Source organism: Macaca mulatta, chromosome 11, assembly GCF_049350105.2.
Source record: "Macaca mulatta isolate MMU2019108-1 chromosome 11, T2T-MMU8v2.0, whole genome shotgun sequence".
Lineage (NCBI taxonomy): Eukaryota > Metazoa > Chordata > Mammalia > Primates > Cercopithecidae > Macaca > Macaca mulatta.
Window position 1 is genome coordinate 76,218,957 of NC_133416.1, and position 22,155 is coordinate 76,241,111.

Below are 22,155 nucleotides of genomic sequence, written 5' to 3' on the forward strand. Positions count from 1 at the left end.
AAAACATATGTCTCCATTTTCAGTTTTTACCATGAAGAATCATTTATGGTTTAGAATCAATAAAAGTAACACAAACATCTGAAGAGGACATGTGCCTCTTGAATTTAGAAAAAATTAAAAAAACAAAGCCATAGGTTTGGGTCCTAAGTCACAGTGGTCACTTCAAGATGTAATTCTTTTTTCTTTTCCTCACTCTGTTGCTCAAGCTGGAGTGCAGTGGCACAATCACCGCTCGCTGCAGCCTTGAACTTTTGGGCTCAAATGATCCTCCCACCTCAGCTTCCCAAGTAGCTGGGACTATAGGCATGCTCCATCACACCTGGTTAATTTTTTTACTGTTGTAGAGATGAGGTCTCACTATGTTGCTCAGGCTGGTCTTAAACTCCTCGGCTCAAGCAATCCTCCTGCTTTGGCCTCCTAAACTGCTGGAATTACAGGCATGAGACACCACAGATGTAGTTCTTGTAAGACTTAGTTCTCATCATTAGCCATAGTCCAGCTTTGCCACAGTTCAGATTCAAAAGAAATGTACTCTGGCCATTCCATGCAACATATTTTATGCATTTTACTGCATTAGAAATTAAGACAGACCCCCACAGTAAGTCTTTAAAAAACAAAGCCTAAGGCATATACTAACAAACTGGAGTTTTGACGGGGTATTATTTAACACAGATAGTCTTCATTTTACAGAGAGATAAACAGGATTACAGAATATTAAAGCTAGAAGATATTTTGAACCATCAAATCTTTTTACAGCTAAGGAAACTGAAGCTCAAGTTGAAGAAGCTGGATTTATTCAAAATTGCCTATGTAGTTCCAGGGACAGATTTAGAGAATCCTCGCTGATCTATTTATTCAGTCAACAAATGTGCCTGGAGCATTTACAGTGTATTAGATAGTGTGCTAAACTCTCAGTAAATGCTAGCTTAGGTCCCCATGCAGGCGTTACTGATTGATACCACACTCTTTAGCCACTTAAAGTGAATCCTATTTGTGGTTCCTAGATTTAGGTATTTCTTTTAGTTAGCTCTCCTCTAATTTATTTAAAATCCAATAAAAATTGTGGACTAGGCTCAGGAACACCTTAAATGTTCCAAGAACAGTGCCTCCACCAGGACCCACAGCACAGACCTGCTGGTGCTGACATGTGCCGGGTTCATTGTCCAGCTCCCAAGAGTGAGCAGGATAGCACCTTTTTATTTAACTGCCTTGGAATCTGTGATGCTTTTTCTCACATTTACTTCTCTAAGACTCCAAAGCTCAGTGGGCCAGAGTGAAAGCTTCCTGAGGCCCAAGATCAAAACTCTAAGGTCAGTATCCCTGAACCCTGATAACGGCAGCTCAGCTCTGTCCTCTAAACATGGTTGTCTGGGGAAGTACAAAGCTCCCTGTCAGCTTACAGAATCAGGAATCAGGTGAGCAGAGAATCACTGTGGGCAACCAAGCATTAAAGCAGCTTACAGTTCAGACACAGAGAAGTGGTTAAGGAGGAGGTAGGAAGGGAGTATCCAGAATTAATGACCCCTTTTATAGCGAACTTGATACCAAATGTGGCACTATCCCAACAGTCTACTTGTTACCTTGGCTATGGGAATATCCCTGCGGCCTCTTTCAAACATTCAATCATTCAGCAAATATTTTCTGAGCACGTATGATATGTCAGGCACTCTGCTAGGCCCTGGAGAAAAAGAAATAAGAAAGCCCATAGTCTCAGGAAACCTGCAGTCTGGAAAATGTATGGAGTTATGTAAAACAATGGCTGCAAAGGAAGATTATAGACTATTATAGAAGTAATTCTGAAATCAGAGAGCTCTTGATGAAAGCAACCATATTGTAGACCAAGAGAGGCCAAATAATTTGTGGAGCACAGTACAGACTGAAAATGCCAGTGCCCTTATTAAAAAGTTATTAAGAAGGCACTGAGGAGGCTGAGGTAGGATAATCGCTTGAGCCCAGGAGTTTGAGGCTGTAGTATACTATGACCGCATCTGTGAGTAGCCACTGCATTCCAGCCTGGGTAACTTGTCAAGACCCTGACTCAAAAAAAAAAAAAAAAAAGTTATTAAGCATATCAAGATAGCAACAATAGAGCATTAAACCAAGCAAGCATGGGGCCCTTCTAAGAGTAGGGTGCTGTGTATCTACACAGGTTGTACACTCATGAAGTTGGCCCTATTGGAGCCTCTGGTCTCCAGAAGGATAAGGATCATCCCTGAGAATCCCCAGCTTAATATTTAAGAAGGAAAAGTGGGTCAGATAATTCAGTATATTCCCTTTGCTTTTACTGTGCCAAGGGTAAATATAATATCATGAGACAGCCTCAAGGTGACACCACATGCAGACACTGCTGTGATTCTGTGTGCCTCAGTCCTACCTTCCACCGCCCCTGAACTCGGCAGGGTACCCAAAACCACATCTCCCTCTGCAGCAACTCAGGATTCACAGACAAGTGGTTCCAATAATGTGTCTGGCTTTGGAAACTGTTAGTTAGCCAAGATCAGTCTTCAGCAATATTTGACGGTAGCCAGACGCCCTGGGTTCAGACACAGGTGCGCCCACTTGAAGGGGAAGAAACTAGGTATTAGAAAGGTGCTAAATTATCCTTCTCACACCTGATACACACTGTACAAATAAACAATACCAGCTGGTTCCTGAAAATGCACGTCTTGGTCCGCTGGGAAACTAAGAGCAGCAAATGTTCCTAAAGATGCTAACAACTCTAATAAAAGTGAAGAGTGCTTAATTAAAGAAGTAATTAGCTTGGTACACAGGAAGGGACAAACAGATGAACATTTACACAGTGAATATACACATCAATAACTTTTAGTTTATGAGCCTGCAGTTTGAAAGAGAATACTTATTTGATAGTTCTTAGCTGGGGACTCAGTGCTCCCCACCCGCCCACTCCACCCCAAAGAGGGGAGTGTTTGATGTGAGTGAAAGCCAAGGACATAATTGGGCCGAGGTATGAGGGGTGGAATATTTGATATGACTAACAAACAGGTTTAAAGCCCTGCCTTGCCAATAACTAGTTTTTTTTTAAATTTTAATTTCTGTCTCTTTCTGTTGTTGCCTGTCTTGGATCCTTTTTCTTATCTGTGCAATTAGTATGGTAAGGCAGACCTGGGGTGACCAGCTGCTTGGGAGGGATGCCCATCCTGGGAAGGCCAAAGGGTGAGTGGCTAAGGCCAGCTCTGCTCTGTTTCCTTCAGAGAAATGTTATCTTTCCACTGTTCTTTTCTTTGGATCTGCCCTTCCTGCTGCTTCTTGCCATGAAACTGATAATATTTAAAAGCCAAGAGTCAAGACCCTGAATTTTGTATTTAATTCTAAAAATTAAATACAAAGTTTAGAATTTTGTATTTAATTCTAAAACACAAAAATAGAAAGAAACCAAGTGCCTTCTTTTGTTCTAGGTCTTGTACCAAAGTGTATTAGTCCACTTCTGCATTGCTATAGAGAAATTCCTAAGACTGGGTGACTTTTAAGGAAAAGAAGTTTATTTTGGCTCAGGATGCTGCAGGCTGTACAAGAAGCATGGGGGCCGGCACCTGCTCCTGGTGAGGCCTCAGGAAGCTTACAATCACAGTGGAAGATGATGGGGAGTCAGCACATCACATGGAGAGAGAGGGGCAGAGAGGTGCCACACCCTTTTAAACAACCAGATCTCATGTGAACTCAGTGTGAGAGCTCACTCATCACCAAGGGGATGGTACTAAGCCATTCATGAGAGATCTACGCCCGTGACACAAACACCTCCCACCAAGTCCCACCTCCAACACTGGGGATTACAATTCAACATGAGATATGGAGGGGACAAACATCCAAACCATATCACCGAGGCACAAAAGGAGGGTCTTGACCTCATGCGGTTGAGCCCACCTAACAGAGTTTGAGACCTTATAGTCATAAACCTGGCAGTGGTACGGAAGATTCCTTTCTGCCCAGCTCTCTCATAATTCCATGGCAGGGTTTCATCTCTTTCTCTCTTGTAATAAGGCAAGCATGACTTAGGAGCATCATGCTCTTACACGGAGCTAAATCCAAGATTTCCAACACTTTGTGACTCATCTCAATTCAGTTAAATCCAGGGAGCACTTATGAGCCTAATATGGGCAATTCACTCTCTAATCAGAAGCCCATTTTTATTATAGCTGTGAAGAAACAAATTTATTTAGACTTGTTTATGACAATTATTAATTCACTAGCATTATATTTAGAATGCTGTTCTGCATAAAATTAAACTCAGTCCTTTAAAAAATTTTTTTTATCTTAAACTCAGTGGTAAGGTCTCAGTCTTTTAAAAAGTAAAAATTTTATTATAGAATTTGACTTAGGCCAGCAGCACAGGCACCATACATCAAAGCTAGCCAGCAGAATTGAAGAGAGAGCCAAAAGGCATTTGATGGCAACTGCTGAGCAAACATAGATCCATTTCTGTCCTTCTTAGCCCCCTCTCAAGGCCCAGCCTCCCTTTTTCCTGTGATTCTCAGTAATGGCACCCAGCATGCCACCCCTGGAGGTCACAGATCCTGTTACACATTTTTATTCCTGCTCAACTCCATCTTCTCCCAACCTAGCTTCTATTTACACTGTACCTTTGAAACTCTTGTTCTAGTGCCAAATATTTTAAAACAGTTCTCTATGCTCTTAACCTTTTCACTCACTATGTCCTCTACTTCCTGGCTTTAATTGAAACTTGGATTTCCCTGGAGAATTCTGTGTCCCTGCCGCCCTCTCAAGTGGAGCCAGCTCATTCTTGTGCACATGGTCTCACTGATGGCCAGAGGTATCATCTTCTGGCTCTTGGCTTCTGCCTGCGGAGCACCACTCTTTCACATTCTTTCAAAACCCCTTTCTTAAACAAAATTTATATCAATCAGCTTTCCATCTATATTAGTTTCCTATTGCTGCTGTAAATAGGCTTAAATTAAGTGACTTAAAACATCACAGATTTGGCCAGGCTGGGTGGCTCACACCTGTAATCCCAGCACTTTAGGAGGCCGAGGTGGGCGGATCACCTAAGGTCAGGCATTCGAGGCCAGCCTGGTCAACATGGTGAAACCCTGTCTCTACTAAAAATAAAAAAATTAGCTAGGCGTGGTGGCCGGCACCTATAATCGCAGCTACTTGGGAGGCTGAAGCAGGAGAATCGCTTGAACCTGGGAGGTGGAGGTTGCAGTGAGCCAAGACCGTGCCATTGCACTCCAGCCTGGGCAACAGAGTGAGACTCTGTCTCAAAAAAATAATAATAATAATCACAGATTTATTATCTTATAGTTCTAGAGGTCAGAAATCCAAAGTGGGTATCACTGGGCTAAAATCAAGGTGTCAGCAGGATTGTGTTCCTTCAGGAAGCTCTAGCGGAGAATCTGTTTGCATGCCTATTTCAGCGTCTAGAGGCCACTTGCATTTCTTGGTTGATGACCACTTCCTCCATCTTTGAAGGCAGCCATCTCTTCACTCAGTCCTCTGTTTTGGTTGTCATTACATCTCCTCTAGCTCTTTTGCCTCCCTTTTCTGTCATTTAAGAATGTTCATGATTACACTGATCCCACTCCGAGAATCCAGGATCATCTCCCCATCTCAAAATCCTTAATTTAATTACACCTGCTAAATCCTTTTTAAGATATAGGTTCTAGGGATTCAGATATGGACACTTTATTCCTCTTTCAATTCCTACAGCTCCCACCCCTGGAAAGCCAGCCCCATTCATATTCTACTTGGAGATCTGTCTTCAACCCTTCCATCATCTTCAGTGATGTCTAGCTTTGTGCTCTCTCTCTCTCTCTCGTTTATTTATTTTATTTATTTATTTATTTATTTATTTTTATTTATTTTTTTTTTTGGAGACAGGGTCTCTCTCTGTCACCCAGGCTGGAGTGCAGTGGCAACGAGATCTCAGCTCACTGCAAACTCCACTTCCCAGGTTCAAGCGATTCTCCTGCCTCAGCCTCCCAAGTATCTGGGAGTACAGGTGTGCACGATCACACCTGGCTAATTTTTGTACTTTGAGCAGAGATGGGGTTTAACTGTGTTGGCCAGGCTGGTCTTGAACACCTGACCTCAAGCGATCTGTTTGCTTTAGCCTCCCAAAGTGCTAGGATTACAGGCGTGAGCCACCATGCCCGGCCTGGCCTTGATCTCTTGATTCATTGATCTCTTTTGTGTTTTTCTTAATCTCTTACCCGTCTAGGTCTCTTTTTTTTGGTGGCAACCCCAGGCCTTGTTCTCACTCATACTTATGCCTCCTCCGGCTCTTTGAGACATCCCGCTCAGGCCACGCTCTCCTCTTTCTCTGGTGTTCTTCTCACTAAAGGTGCTCTGTGACCCCATTAAGACCTGTAGTTCCTCAAATTCCAGTCTACAAACAAGCTCTTCTCTGGTTCATCGCTTCAGTGACATTTATTTACCTACAGTGTCACTTCCTTCACCTCCCTTAGACTCCTTTCTCTCCTTCCTCTACTGACCCAGTGCCTGGAAGAATTGTTTGGGCTTCAGAGTTGTGAGGGAGAATCCTGTCATGGCACTTCCTGGGACCCCTACAAACTTGGTTCATCAAACCTGTTCAACAGTGCTTTCTCTGTCTCTGGTGAGTTCCCTCTTGCAGCACCATGTTGAGAATTCCAAACACTGCATATAACCTCCACATCCCTCACTCATAGCACATAATGTTTTCTCAGACTCCAAAGAGAAAGACCACATGAGTCAGAAGTCTTCTGCCATTTCTAAATCTACCTAAAATACATCTCTTGTTGCTGCCTTCCTGTTAGCTTAGAGGTAGAGGGGCCTTTCCTTCTTTGTAAGGCCAATCCCTGCTCCTGTGTGCTGAATCTCCTCTCCATCAATTACCTCCTCTTTCAAATGTCACCAGTCTCCATCCATTTCTCTTATTCAGAAACACAATGAAGTTTTCCTAGTCTCAACATAATCCTTCCCTTTGCCTTCACCTATCACACAAGCTACTGACTCTATCCCTCTCTTTGTAGATGGGACAGGGATAAACTGCAGGACATGACCAAAGCTGAAATAGCTTACTCCTAAAGAATACAAATGAGAAAAAAATAAAATTTGTCATGTTTTAGGGGTGGACTCAGCCACCTACAGAGTAATTCGAAAGTAGGAATAAATGCAGATTTGGAGACCTAAGTCTTATACAATATGGTGGTGGTAGGGTCACTCTTTTTTCTTTTTCTTTTTTTTTTTTTTGTGAGATAGGATCTCACTCTGTCACCCAGGCTAGAGTGCAATGGCGCAATCTCAGCTCACTGAAACCTCTGCCTCCCAGGCTGAAGCAGTCCTCCCACCTCAACCTCCTGAGAGGCTGGGACTACAGGTGCAAGCGTTACCATGCCTGGCTAATTTTTGTATTTTTAGTAGAGACAGAATTTCACCATGTTGCCCAGGCTGGTCTCGAACTCCTGGGCTCAGGTGATCCACCACCTTGGCCTCCCAAAATGCTGAGATTAGAGACATGAGCCACCATGCCTGGCCAGGTTGCTCTTTTTAAAAAGAGTATAAAATTAGGTACAAACATACCTAAGGTCTTGGAAGGTATGAGTAAAGGGGCCTGAATCTTGAAGTTTATTAGTTTCATAGTAAATCTGCCCCTGCCCAGATGCAGTTACTGTATGAGGACACTTCAGTGGCTGAGGATGTCCCTGAGAAAGGGACATAATCATAATTATTGCATCATGCTGTTTGAGAAAAGTACTTCCCAGAAAATAGTAGGCATCTCACTGCTAGTATTCAAGAAGATTTGGGGAATAACAGATAGTCAAATTTTACTTTGTAAGCTATATGTTTAGCTCTTCAGTTGCCTTCAATTTGTGGCAAGGAATACTAGCTTTCCATTTGTGCTCACAACATAAAATTTCCTTTAAATAGTTTTACTATTTTGAGTTAATTTTTAAAAAATTTACGCGAATACCGTTGACTCTTGAGCAACATGGATTTGAACTGCAAGGGTCCACTTGTACACGGATCCCTTCTGCCTCTGCCACCCCTGAGACAGTAAGACCAACCCCTCTTCTTCCTCTTCCTCCTCAGCCTACTCGACAGGAAGATGAAAAGCATGAAGACCCTTACGGTGATCCACTTCCATTTAACAAATAGTAAATATAGTTTCTCTTCCTCATGATTTTCTTAATTAGATTTTCTTTTCTCTAGCTTACTTGATTGTATATAATACATATAACATAAAAATATGTATTGTAAGGCTTCCAGATGGGCTATTAGTAGTTAAGTTTTAGTGAAGTGCAGAGTTATACATGGATTTTCAACTGCAAGGGAGTTGGCACCCCTAACCTTTAGCTGTAATCAAGGGTCAACTGTAATTGTACATGTGGGTGGTATATGGATATGGTGAATATTGTGAAGATAGCATGAGAATGATCATCGTTGGAGAGCACTGAGCACCCCTAAAGGAAACGGGATGGTTTCTTTAAAAGAAAACTCTAGACAAATAAAATGTGGCAATGCAACTCCATTGCTGCCCAGGGGGAAAGGCCACCACAGCCTATGAGCATGCGCATCTGAACAATATGGCAAGTATATTATAGTGGAGATGGATGCACAGCATATCACAGATTCATGACACTAGTCCTGTAATCTGGGTGATTCCTCTTGCTCTGAGCTCATGTTTCCTGGCAACATTTTGATTATAATTAGACTTTGCCTATAAGCTACAATGGTCTCATTAGCAAACCATGAACATCTGGCTTGCTTGGTAGTTTATTACTCAATATCAATTAATCAATCATCATTGTGGTTTTTAAACATAAGCTCACATGAGCTTGGACCCGTATGCTGGCAAGCTTGGTTTTCGAGCCTGAAAGACTAAGGGCTGAAGTTAAAGACCTTGGCTGGAGGTAAATTTGCCAAAGTGACATCACCTCTAGATTTGTCTCAGTGGCCAGGCTTTCCTCCTTCCTCAGGTGCCATCTGACGTTGTTGCATGATTTTACATCAAGCCACAGCCTCATCTGCTCCTTGATGTTTATAATCTGCCTCCAACTCTGTTGTTCTTTAAGAAAGTTCTCAGTAAGTGCACCCATGGCCTTCTAAGTGTCCAACTCGGGCTGATTTTCAGGACTCGTCCCCATTGACCTCCCTTATCTTTGAATGCTTTTGAGTATTTGATGTCTTCCGTCTGGCTTCTAAGACACCCTTTTAAAACTCTTCTCTGTCAAATGTTTAAAAAAAGTTTCCTCTCCAGATTCCACTTCTGCTTGCCCCTTAAACATAGATAGCTCCATGGTAAACAGCAGAGAGTGGGGCACTGAGGTCAGGTCACTTAAGTTCAAATTCACTTATCAAATATGTGAACATGGGCAAATGACCTAATCTCTCTCTTTTTTTTTTTTTTTTTTTTTTGAGACAGAGTCTCACTGTCACCCAGGCACTATCTCAGCTCACTGCAACCTCCGCCTCCTGGGTTCAAGTGACTCTCCTGCCTCAGCCTCCCCAATAGCTGGGATTACAGGCAACCAGCATAATGCCCAGCTATTTTTTGTATTTTTGTAGAGATGGGGTTTCACCATGTTGTCCAGGCTGGTCTCGAACTCCTGGCCTCAGGTGATCCCCCCCGCCTCAGCCTCCCAAAGTGCTAGGATTATAGGTGTGAGCCACCGCACTGGGCCAATGGCCTAATCTCTTTAAATCTCAGATTATTCATCTGAAAAAATAACAGTAACAATAATATCTTCTAGGTAAAATTGTTGGCAGCATTAACCGAGATAATTCACATAAAAGGTAGTGCTTGGCGTATGATAAGTACTCAGTCAGTGATAGCTGTTTCTTCCTCAGCCACACCCATGGCTTTAATTACTGTATGAAATAATCAGACAGATTTTTCCAGCCTTGAGCTCTCTCCTCAGCTCCAAATTGGTGTTTTAACTGCTTGCAGTTATCTCCTGCAGGCCCCTCAAATGGAGCATGTCTAAAACAGAACTTATCAACACCCTTCCACCCACTGTGCCCTGTGACATAGATGAGCTTGGAGGACATTGAGTGAAATAGGCCAGGCACAGAAAGATAAATGCTGCATATTCTCACCTATATGTGGAAGCTAAAATAGTTGACCTCATAGAAGTAGACGGTAGAGATTTGAGCCTTGCTTTAATGGAGCTAGAAGTGTGTTTTCCCCACGTGAACCCCAGTGAAGTAGGGAGGACTGTGATTGTTCTGTCTAGCTCTGACTTTATGGGACAGAGACAAGGCCTCGCTATGTTGGCCAAGCTGGACTTGAACTCCTGAGTTCAGCCTCCCAGTAGCTGGAATGACAGCTGGAATTACAGTAGGTGGCACATACCACCCTGCCCAGCTTTCAGCACCAGTTTTTGTTTTTTGTTCGTGTTTGTTTTTGTTTTTGTTTTTGAGACGGAGTCTCACTCTGTTGCCAGGCTGGAGTGCAGTGGTGTGATCTCAGCTCACTACAACCTCTGCCTCCTGGGTTCAAGTGATTCTCCTGCCTCAGCCTCCTGAGTAGCTGTGACTATAGACGTGCACCACCATGCCCAGCTAATTTTTGTATTTTTAGTAGAGACAGGGTTTCACCATGTTGGCCAGGATGGTCTCCATCTCTTGACCTTGTGATCCACCCACCTCGGCCTCCCAAAGTGCTGGGATTACAGGCATGAGCCACTGCACCCGGCCTCAGCAGCAGTTTTTATAAGACAAATTTTCCAAATTGGAAAGACTAATCAAAGAAGTATTTTTATCCAAGGAGTAAGTTACCTGTGGAGAACCTCAACTCAGACCAGTCAGGACCGACCCCAGTGTTTCTAAGACTTTAATGGTGAAGCCAGAATGTAATATATCTATCTCAAAACGCTAATGTGATGGTTAATATTGAGTGCCAACTCGATTGAAGGATGCAAAGTATTGTCTGGATTGAAGGATGCAAAGTATCGTTTCTGGGTGTGTCTGTGAGGGTGTTGCCAAAGGAGATTATCATTTGAGTCAGTGGCCTGGGAGAGGCAGACCCACCCTCAATCTGGGTGAGCACAATCTAATCAGTTGCCAGCACAGCTAGGATAAAAGCAGGCAGAGGAACGGGAAGAACAAGATTTCCTGTCTTCTAGCCTCCATCTTTCTCCTGTGCTGGACGCTTCCTGTCCTCAAACATAGGAATCCAAGTTCTTCAGTGTCTGGACTCTTAGACCTACACCAGTGGTTTGTCTTTTGGAGTTTTTGGGCCTTTGGCCAGACTTAAGGCTGCACTGTCGGCTTCCCTTCTTTTGAGATTTTGGGATTCAGACTGCATCCTTGCTCCTCAGCTTGCAGACGGCCTATTGTGGGACTTCACTTTGTGACTGTGTGAGTCAATACTCCTTAATAAACTCCCTTTCATATATACACCTATCCTATTAGTCCTGTCCCACTAGAGAACCCTGACTAATACAGCTAAAAAAGTACATTTTCCCAGATGTAAATTATAATTTAAAAATAGGCCAGGCACAGTGGCTCACACCTGTAATCCCAGCACTTTGAGAGGCTGAGACGGGCAGGTCACAGGTCAGGAGATCAAGACCATCCTGGCTAACAAGGTGAAACCCCATCTCTACTAAAAATACAAAAAATTAGCCTGACTTTGTGGCGTGTGCCTGTAATCCCAGTTACTCGGGAGGCTGAGGCAGGAGAATCGCTCGCAACTAGAAGGAGGAGGTTGCAGTGAGCTGAGATCATGCCATTGCACTCCAGCCTGAGGACAGAGCAAGACTCTGTTTCAAAAAAAAAAAAAAATTTGACAATAGTGAATGAAGAAGAAGAGGAAGAGGAAGAAGAAGAAGGAGGAGGAGGAGGAGGAGGTAGAAGAGTGATTACTACAAGCTGGGAAGGCTAGTGGGGGAGGGGGACAGCCAAGGTTCATCAACGGATGCAAGAGTAGAGCCAGATAGGAGAGATAAGTGCTGGTGTTCTACAGCACTATAGGGGGACCATCATTAATAACAATATTGTATCTTTTCCAATAGCTGGAAGAGTGGATTTTGAATGTTCCCAACACAAAGAAATGATAAATGTTTGAGATAATGATATGCTAATCACCCTGATTTGATCATTACACATTGTATACATATATAGAGAGAGAAATATCACACTGTACTCCATAAATATGTACAATTGATACTCCGATGAGTGAAGGAACACCAGGGGCTCTTGTCTCACGCTAAACTGGATAAAACGACATGGACACATGTGGAGTAGTTTTAAAGAGTGGAGAGTTTAATAGGCAAGAAAGAAGGGAGAAAAAAGAAGATGTTCCCCTGTACACAGATAGAGGCAGGGGGGACTCCAAAGCCTAGAGAGGAAACCCCTAGTGCTGCAGAAAAGTGGCTGCTTATATGAGGAGGCTGGAGGGGGTGGTGCCTGATTTGCATAGGGCACAGGGGATTGGTTTGACCAGGCATGTCACTTATGTAGCCCCCAAAAACACTGGCCCTCCCACCCTAGCCTTTTAATAGGCAAATACAGAGCGTCAACATGTTCTACACACATGGGGATACGTGGCGGCGGCCATGTTGCCAGGCACATGTAGGGGCAAGGACAAGGAGAAGAGGGTAGAAATCACCGTGTCTGGGTGGATCCAGTTTCTAATGGCTTACATTAGCATATCAAAGGTTGCCAGCCTGACTCTAAGGCCTGGGGCTTTCTTGCTAGACAAGAACGTTTCTAGGCCGCCTTTTTTTATTTTGTTTTGTTTTGAAGTGGAGTTTGGCTCTTGTTGCCCAGGCTGGAGTGCAATGGCGCGATCTCGGCTCACTCCAACCTCGGTCTCCCGGGTTCAAGCGAGTCTCCTGCCTCAGTTTCCCAAGTAGCTGAGATTATAGGCACCCGTCACCACACCCAGCTAATTTTGTATTTTTAGTAGAGAGAGGATTTCATCATGTTGGTCAGGCCGCTCTCGAACTCCTGACCTCAGGTGATCCGCCCACCTCGGCTTCCCAAGGTGCTGGGATTACAGGCCTGAGCCATCGTTCCCCGCTTCATCTTGATCTTGGCCGCTTTAAAAGAAATGAAAACTTCCCAAGGACACCTTTTCCTCTCTATTTGCCTAAAATAATTTTCTTTCTTTCTTTCTTTCTTTCTTTCTTTCTTTCTTTCTTTCTTTCTTTCTTTCTTTCTTTCTTTTTCTTTCTTTCTTTTCTTTCTTTCTTTCTTTCTTTTTCTTTCTTTCTTTCTTTTTTCTTTCTCTCTTTCTTTTTTTTTCTCTCTCTCTCTTTCTCTCTCTCTCTCTCTCTTTCTTTCTTTCTTTCTTTTTGTGATGAAGTCTTGCTCTGTCACTCAGGCTGGAGTGCAGTGGCGTGATCTCAGCTTACTGCAGCTTCTGCCTGCCAGGTTCAGGCAATTCCCCTGTCTCAGCCTCCAGAGTAGCTGGGACTACAGATGCATGCCATCATGCCCAGCTAATGTTTGTGTTTTTAGTAGAGATGGGGTTTCACCATATTGGTTAGGCTGGTCTCAAACTCTTGACCTCAGGTGATCCACCTGCCTCAGCTTCCCAAAGGGCTGGGATTACAGGCATGAGCCACCTCACCTGGCCTAAAATAATTTCCTAGTAACTCCTATAACACAATTACTATGTGTCAAAAATAGTAATAAAAGCAAAACAGCAGCAAATTTTCTTGTTTTTTTTTTTTTTTTTTTTTTTGAGATAGTGTCTCACTCGTTTGCCCAGGCTAGAGTGCAGTGGTACAATCTTGGCTCACTGCAACATCCATTCCTCCGGTTCAAGTGATTCTCCTGCCTCAGCCTCCCAAGTAGCTGGGATTATAGGCGCCTGCCACCATGCCCAGCTAATTGTGTATTTTTAGTAGAGACAGGGTTTCACCATGTTGGCCAGGCTAGTCTTGAACTCCTGACCTCAGGTGATCCACCCATCTCAGCCTCCCAAAGTGCTGGAATTACACGCGTGAGCCACCACGCTCAGCCTAACAGCAGCAAATTTTCACCCAATTTTTTGATGATTAATCTCTACTGATAAGTAGCATTATGGTACATCCAGTCATCCAAGCCAGAAAATTAGGAGTCATTGTTACATCTTGCCTCTTCTATACATCCCCCTCTTCATGGCCACAAAACCTTGAATTCTCTCCCAGAGATTGTTCCCTCAGAAGCCTCCCTGTGCCATCTTCAGTTCAGGCCTCACTGGACTGTTGCAAATGCTTCTTAAAGTGGTTTTCTTGTCTGATTTATCTTCCACAGTGCTGTCTGAATTTTGCCTCTTTAAAAAAATATCTGATGACGTCACTCCTGCTTACTGCATGCTGCATGACCAACCCCAGGCTTTTGACATTCTGGTTGCAAGTTGCCTCCTCACTCCCTCCCCACCACCACCCTCCACCCTACCCCCTGCGCTAAGGCTTCCATAAATGCTTTGCTGTCCTGACGTGTCCTGCCTTCCTCTGAGCTCTTTGTTACCCCTTCTGTGCTCCGCTCCAGCATCACCTCCTCTGTGCCATTTTCTCTGGTCGGAATGCTAGTGATTTCTTATGACAGTGCTGAGTGTGTCGTACTGACAGGCTCTGTTCTGTCTTCACTGGACTGTGAGCTCCTTGAGGGCAAGCACCTTGCGGCTTACACTGCTGATTTCCGGGCACAGCACCTGTCACAGTGGGAACAGAAGCACAACAGGCCGTTGGAAGGTAGCTGGCAGCAGCTGTGGTTAGTTAAGCAACTGCCACGTTCCAGGCTTAGCATTTTCCATGTTCTCATTTCATCCACCCTTACGATCACTCCTTGTTCTATCTTCTTCTGTGACATTTTCCTGGTAAAACTTCATTCCTGGTTGTATCAGTCTGTTAGGGCTGCCATAACCAAATATCACAGACTGGGAGGCTTAAACAACAGAAATTTGTTATCTCTCCATTCTGGAGGTTGGAATTCTAAGATCAAGGTGTGAACAGGTTTGGTTTCTGGTGAGGCCTCTTTCCTTGGTTTGCAAATTGCCACCATTTCTCTGTGTCCTCACGGGGCCTTTCTTCTGCATGCTCACAGGGAAGACAGAGCTCTCTGGTGTTTCTTCCTCTTCTCATAAGGTTCCGTCCCACAGGATTACAGCCCCACCCTTATGATGTCATTTACCTTAGTTACATCTTCTAAGGCCCTGTCTCCCAATACAGTCACACTGGAATTTAGAGCTTCAACATACGAATTTTGGAAGGACATAAAATTCAATCCAAAATGCTAAATCTAACTCACTCTCTACTTTTGGGTTTGCACCTGAACAGCCAGACACAGGTGAAGAAAAACATACAACCATGCCCGCTAAGCTCACTTTAAATTTACAATCTCAAACCTCAAGGGAGCCTTCAGCCCCTCCAGCAAACCCATCACATATTGCTGGTCCATCCATTCAGCCACTCCCTGACAGGACAGTTTCACGCTGTCTCCTCTGTCCTCAAAGCCTCAGCACACCCTCCTGTCTCCTCATCCTCCACTCATGCCCTTGCATCCTATTTCACTGAGAATATCGAACATTCATGCCCCCACTGTTCTGCATTTGTTACCATAGGCACTCCCTTCTTCCTATACTTGTGGGGAAAACCTCCCAAATGAGAAAGCCCCAGGATGTCATGCCAGGACCGACCCTTCACTTGTGCATAGATTCCATTCCCTCACCAGCCTCTGCAAGAATCCTGTCTCCTGCACCATCTATTTCCTCTTTCTCTTGGATAATTTCCTTTGGCATAAAATCAGAAGCTATGACACTAACATAGTATCTTCCAGCTTAAAACACAGACACATTAAAAAAACTCTCCCTAGATCCCACCTCTCCTGGTTGCTGCCTCATTTAGAAGAGTTTCTTGAAAGACTTGAAGACTTGCTAGCTCCCCTTCCTCACCATCCATTCTCTCTGGAACCCACACCAGTGAGGCAGTCAGCTCTCCATTTTGCCAAATCCATGTCACCTGAGGTCACCAATTGTCTCCCAGTAGCAAACCAAAGGGTAGTTCTCAGTTCTCATTATACTTCATCCATGAGCAGCCACTGACAGAATTTATCGCTGTCTCCTTCTCGAAATGCTGTTACTCTTGACTTTTGGGACACCTTGCTCCTCCCCTCTCAGTGGCCACTCGCTCTCAAGCTCCTTTTCTGGATCGCCCCTTTTTTATTCCTGTACATGGGGAGCTTCAGGGCCCAGGCTTCAAACCTTGTTTCTCTACAGTCATTCTCTGGGTGCCAGGTCCTTGGCTTTAAATACCATTTTATATCCTAAAGACTCATCAATCTACATCTCTAGGTCAAATCTCTCTCCTAAACTCCTCTCTGCTTTTCAATAGACACATCAAAATCAACATGTTCAAGACAGAGCTCTTAATTTTCTTTCCCAAAGTTGTTCCTCCTTTAGTGTTATCCATCTCAATAAATAACACGATTCACATAGTTTTTCAAGCCAAAAACCTTGTGGTTCTCCTTGACTCTTTTCTCTTATATCTCATACCCAATCTATCAGCAAATCAGGTAGACCAAACTATAAAATAGATCCAGGATTTACCACTTCTCATCATCCCCCCTGTTGCCAACCTGGCTCTTGTCACCAATAATTCAAAGGTCCTCTCCCTTGAATTATTGCAAGAGCCTCTTGCTATATGATTTGTCTGCCTTCTTCCCTTCTTGCCTCATTAACATCAATTCTTCACACAGCTGCCAGACTGAGCCTTTGAAAAGGAATCAGATCAGATCATCCCCCTGCTCCACAACCCTTGACTGTTCCCATCATACTTAGGTTTTTTTTTTTTCTTTTTCATCACCCGTTTCTTAGCATGAATTCCATCACACTGAGAATAAGAACCAAAAACCTGTGCAGGGCCTGGCCCTATAGCATCTGTCTCTGGCCTTCCTGTCTGACCTCATTGTCCACCACTCCTTGCCTTCTCTTGCTGTGCTCCAGACACAGTAACCTTCCCGCTCCTCCTTGAATATGCCAAACACATGCCTGCCTCAGGGCCTTTGCACTTGCTGTCTTCTCTGCCAGAAATCTCTTTTCCCAGATAGCCACATAGTTTGCTTCCTCACATCATTCAGATCTCTGCACAGATATCACTTCCTTAAAGAAATTTTCCTTGACTGCCTCCCCGCAGTCTAACAAACACACTCCATCACTGTCTCCTTAAGTAGCTTTATATTTTTATATTGCCTCGTAGCACATACCATGACTTGATATTTGTTGTATCTATTTATATCCTTGTTTATTGTTATGATGCCGGAATGTGAGTCCCAAAAAGGCAGATGCTGTCAGTTTTGTTCATTGCCACATCCCTAGCACCTAAGACAGTGTCTGGCACACAGTAGGTGCTTGTATTAGTTAGCTAGGCCTGTCGTAACAGAGTATCTCAGACTAAGTGGCTTAAACAGCAAATTTGTCTCACAATTCTGGAGACTAGATGTTCAAAATCAAGGCGTCAGCTGGGTGGGTTCCTTCTGAGGGCTAGAGGGAAGGATCTATTCCAGGCCTCTCTCCTCAGCTTGCAGATGGCCGTCTTTTCCTTTCATCTGTCATTTGTCTTCCTGTTATTGTATCTCTGTGTCCAAATTTCCCCTTTTCATGAGGACACCAGTCGTACTGGGGTAGGGCCCAGCCCTAATGACTTCACTTTAACTTGATTACTTCTGTAAAGATCCTATCCCAAAATAAGATGCTATTCTGAGATATTAGGGGTTAGGACTTCAACATATGAATGTTGGTGGTACACTATTCAATATGTAAGAGTACTCCATGAATTTTTGTTGCGTTTATGAATGCATGAAGACTGATTGGATAAATGAATCCTCAGAACAACCCTTTGCACTGATCTTTGCCTGTCAGTGCAACATATAATTATTTTCCCCAATTTACAGTTCATCTTTTAACTATTTACATCCTGCTAACATGGTTTATTATACGAATCCAATCACATTCTTTTTTTTTTTTTTTTTTTTTTTTGGTCAAGACAGGGTCTCGGCCGGGTGCGGTGGCTCATGCCTGTTATCTCAGCACTTTGGGAAGCTAAGGCAGGCGGATCACCTGAGGTCAGGAGTTCAAGACCAGCCTGACCAACATGGAGAAACCCCCGTCTCTACTAAATATACAAAATTAGCCGGGCATGATGACACATGCCTATAATCCCAGCTACACGGGAAGGCTGAGGCAGGAGAATCGCTTGAACCCAGGAGACCGAGGTTGCAGTGAGCCACGATCACGCCATTGCACTCCAGCCTGGGCAACAAGAGCAAAACTCTGTCAAAAAAAAAAAAAAAAAACAGGGTCTCACTCTGTCTCCCAGGCTGCAGTGCAGTGACATGATCATGGCTCACTATAGCCTCAATCTCCCAAGTTCAGGTGATCCTCCTGAGTAGCTGGGGCTGCAGGCATGTAGCACCATGCCTAGCTAATTTTTTGTATTTTTAGTAGAGATGGAGTTTCACCATGTTGACCAGGCTGGTCTCAAACTCCTGGGCTCAAGCGATCCACCCCACTCAGCCTCCCAAAGTGCTGGGATTACAGACTTGAGCCATGGTGCCTGGACTCCAATCACATTCTTAAAAGAATACCAATTCCACATATTCCAAGGTTAGTAAAGTTAATTTAGCCTAAAAGATGGCTGATCAAAGGGTTCCATCCTGTATATTGTCAACAATAAAAACTCTTGGACCCCTGTGTGAATTAACTCAGAAATGAGCTTTTATCAGCAGTAGCACAAATATACACTAGGGGCTAGAGCATGGAGAGGAAAGGCAAAGAAACAAGTTTGGAAATGTGAAGCAACCTTTTCTTTATTAATCCTTAGAGAGCATGGTGAAAGGGCTACTAGATATATGAGCTACATTGATTAGAAAATAATCAAATAGGCCAGGTGCAGTGGCTCACACCTGTAATCCCAGCACTTTGGGAGGCCAAGGTGGGTAGATCACCTGAGGTCGGGAGTTCAAGATCTGGCCAACATGGTGAAACCCCATCTCTACTAAAATTACAAAATTAGCCGAGCGTGGTGGCTTGTGCCTGTAATTCCAGCTACTTGGGAGGCTGAGGCAGGATAATCGCTTGAACCAGGGAGGCAGAGGTTGTGGTGAGCCAAGATCATACCATTTCACTCCATCCTGGACAAAAAGAGCGAAACTCCGTCTCAAAAGAAAAGAAAAGAAAAGAAAAGAAAAGAAAAGAAAAGAAAGCAATCAAATACTTTCAGCCAGGCACAATGGCTCACACCTGTAATCGCATACTTTGCAAGGTCCAGGCGGGATTGCTTGAGCCTAGAAGTTCAAGACCAGCCTAAGCAACATGGAGAAACCCCATCTCTATAAAAAAATACAAAAAATTAGCCAGGCATGGTGGCAGTCGCTTGTAGTCCCAGATGCTCAGGAGGCTGAGGTAGGAGAATCACCTGAGCCCATGAAATCAAGGCTACAGTGAGCCGTGATTACATCACTGTACTCCAACCTGGGGGACAGAGCGGATCCTGTCTCAAAAAAATCGAATACTTTCAACTTTCTCCTGCTGGACATTCCTCCTCCCTTTGCTAGATCTAAAATATGTGCGTAGGGAAAAACAAGATGATATATAGTAAAAAATCAATTAAAGTGCTCCTGAAGCAAAAGACAGTAAGCATATAGATTAGACATGTGGATTAAAGAAGTATCAGTCCACATTTTATGGGATCTTTAATTACATAAAGAAGTACCTAAAATTTGTAAGTAGACAGACAAGATAATGAAGTCGCAAAATACAGAACTCATGGTGTTTAACCAATGCTTACAATGTTGCAAAATACCATACTGTGATGTGAACAGCCCACTGAGTAGAACTTACATAAATGGAGTTCAATGTCACAGTATATCAAAATTTAGTGCCAACCTAATCTGACACATATTCAATGGTGCATCATTATGGTGGTGCTTGAAAATTAAGAGTAAATGGGAAGTGGTTCACTTAAGTGATTTTAATTAGCACCTTACACAGTCTAATCAAGAATGTCTAGGTTTTGCTGGGGAAGGAGTGAGGTGAAACATGGCTGAGCAGCCTGCTGTGCTGGGACTCTTCTCAGAAGACACTGAGGTCCAGGACCTGGTGTCCACAGCAATAGATAGTTTCCTTGGTCCAGCAGAACCATCCAGGGGCCTTTAGACAGCATGGACACTGATGTCTGGGTTTTACTTGGCTGATCCCTCTGCCTGGAATACTTCTACCCCTCCTCCATGTCGGGGTAAGTCAGTCTCATACTTCAAATTTCAGCTAAGGTCCATTTACCTATTTAATCCTCAGGACAGTGCCTCATGAGGAAGAAGCACTGAAACTGTGGATCAGAAAGGAACATCTAATACATATAGCCCTATGTCTTCCTCCCTTCTACAGCTGCCTCCAGTTCTCAGGTCAGGGTGGGAACTTGGTGAACAGTGGGATCAGCCAGAGCAGGCAAGGCTGAGACATAGGTGGAGTGTGTTATCTGGGGATTGATGTGACCAGTGGTGGCCCAAGATGGCAGACTGTGGGCTGGAGAGGTCCGGGTAGGAGGACATCCAGACAGGTGGACAGAGGAGTGCTGCAGAGTCAGGGAGAGTGGAACAAGTTTAGACCCAGGCAGGCTGCGCCCAAAAGGTCTCCCTCAAGACTCTCTATCAGGACACCAGACAGGAACACCCAGCAGGGTTAGGGAGTGAGCCGTCTAGGTCAGTATCAGGGGAACTGGAGTCTCAAGTTAGAAATCAAGGTAGGGATCCAGTTGTTGGACAGTGGGTACAAGGTCAGTGCAAAGCCTTAAGCAAGACTGACTGGGTGCTACCCAACCTGGTCTGAAAATGTAGAGCTCCTTGATCCTCCCTTGACAAAGGGGACCCTCCTGCACTTTCGACAGGGTTAAGGACCACCTGCATGAGAACAGGAGTGCAACAAAGGGAATCACTGGTTCTATGGTTTGTTTGTCCAACTCCTTGTTCTTGTCGTCGTGATAAAGGATAGACTTGATTTCCATATCACAGAGATGCATTAAATGTGTTTGACTTTCAACTTTAAATAACATTCCTTTTCTTTTTCTTTTATCTAGATCTTAGACCTCGCACTAAGCTAATAATTTACTACAGGAGAGGTCCTTGAGACTCAACACTCAGGAAATAAGGTACTCTGGGGATGTTGCCTAGATACATTGAGTTTGTTTGACAGGGTCTGTGTTTATTCTCCCTTTGAATTTTACCTTCAGTACATTGCATTCTCTGCTTTAGGGGAGACTGGATTTGTAGAAATCTCCAGAAATAGGCAAAATCATGAGTATTTTCTCCAACTTAAAATGGTTTGGCCTATTTTATCCCTCTTTAATACTTTGTTTAAGTTTCGCTACCTGTTTTATTTTATGAAAGTGGGGTACAGGGTGTGAGTTTTAATAGTAATGAAGCACAGGTCAAACACAGCAGAAAGTGACCATCATGACCTAAAAATAGGTCAAAGTCATGTCTCAGGTAGCTGTGCAACAAGGCAAATGCCGTCCACCTTTTTTTGGTGTGATTAAACCTAAGTTAAAGTGAAATAATAATGCAAGAATTTGTTTTTTAAAAAAACTAGCAGAAAAGAAGATTTGTTCTTGGAAAGGGAGGCGCCATTCTTATTCATTTTTAAAGTGACCTCAGGCCTTGAATGAGGGAACCCCGTGTAACTGACTTTTGGGGCGTTTAAGGATAGAAATGGGTGTTGCAGAGATGCTCCTACTCATGACCCTCCCCACCCACAACACAGGGACACCGCTTTCTTATTTTAAGCTCACATCTGAGTGCTTATCCTGTGTCGGACCCTGGTCTAGGCACCTCATAGTAACATGAAACATCCTCTCTACAACCCTGTTATGTAGGCAAATTTTATAGATAGGGAAATCAAAGCAGAGAGAAGTCAACCTGCCCAAGGTCACACAGAGAAGCATGCCACCAAGCTAGGAATCAACTTCAGATCCTTTGGCTCCAGAGCCGGAGTGCTTCACTGCATTTAATACTGTTCCCATTTTAAAAGGGATATAGAAAAGGGTCAGAGACTGCGAAACAAAACATACAGCAGAGACTGGGGGAAGTTAGGGAAAGGGAGGGAATGCTTTCCCCTCATGTAGCCTCCCATTGGCAAGTGGGGAAATTCAAGCAGCCACCCCTCCAACCGGCGCTCCCAATGCCCCTCTGCATGTTCTCTTTGCCACGGCGCCT

At 43.9% G+C, this 22,155-nt stretch overlaps 1 long non-coding RNA gene across 1 annotated transcript in view; it reads left to right on the forward strand.

The window, feature by feature from the left end:
* LOC144332957 (uncharacterized) overlaps nt 1-21,092 on the forward strand; it is a 54,575-nt gene extending 33,483 nt beyond the window's left edge. The window contains exon 3 of the long non-coding RNA XR_013401229.1: nt 21,021-21,092. This is a non-coding gene — a long non-coding RNA (uncharacterized LOC144332957). The remainder of the gene's footprint in view (nt 1-21,020) is intronic.
* The last annotated feature ends 1,063 nt before the right edge of the window (nt 21,093-22,155 follow it).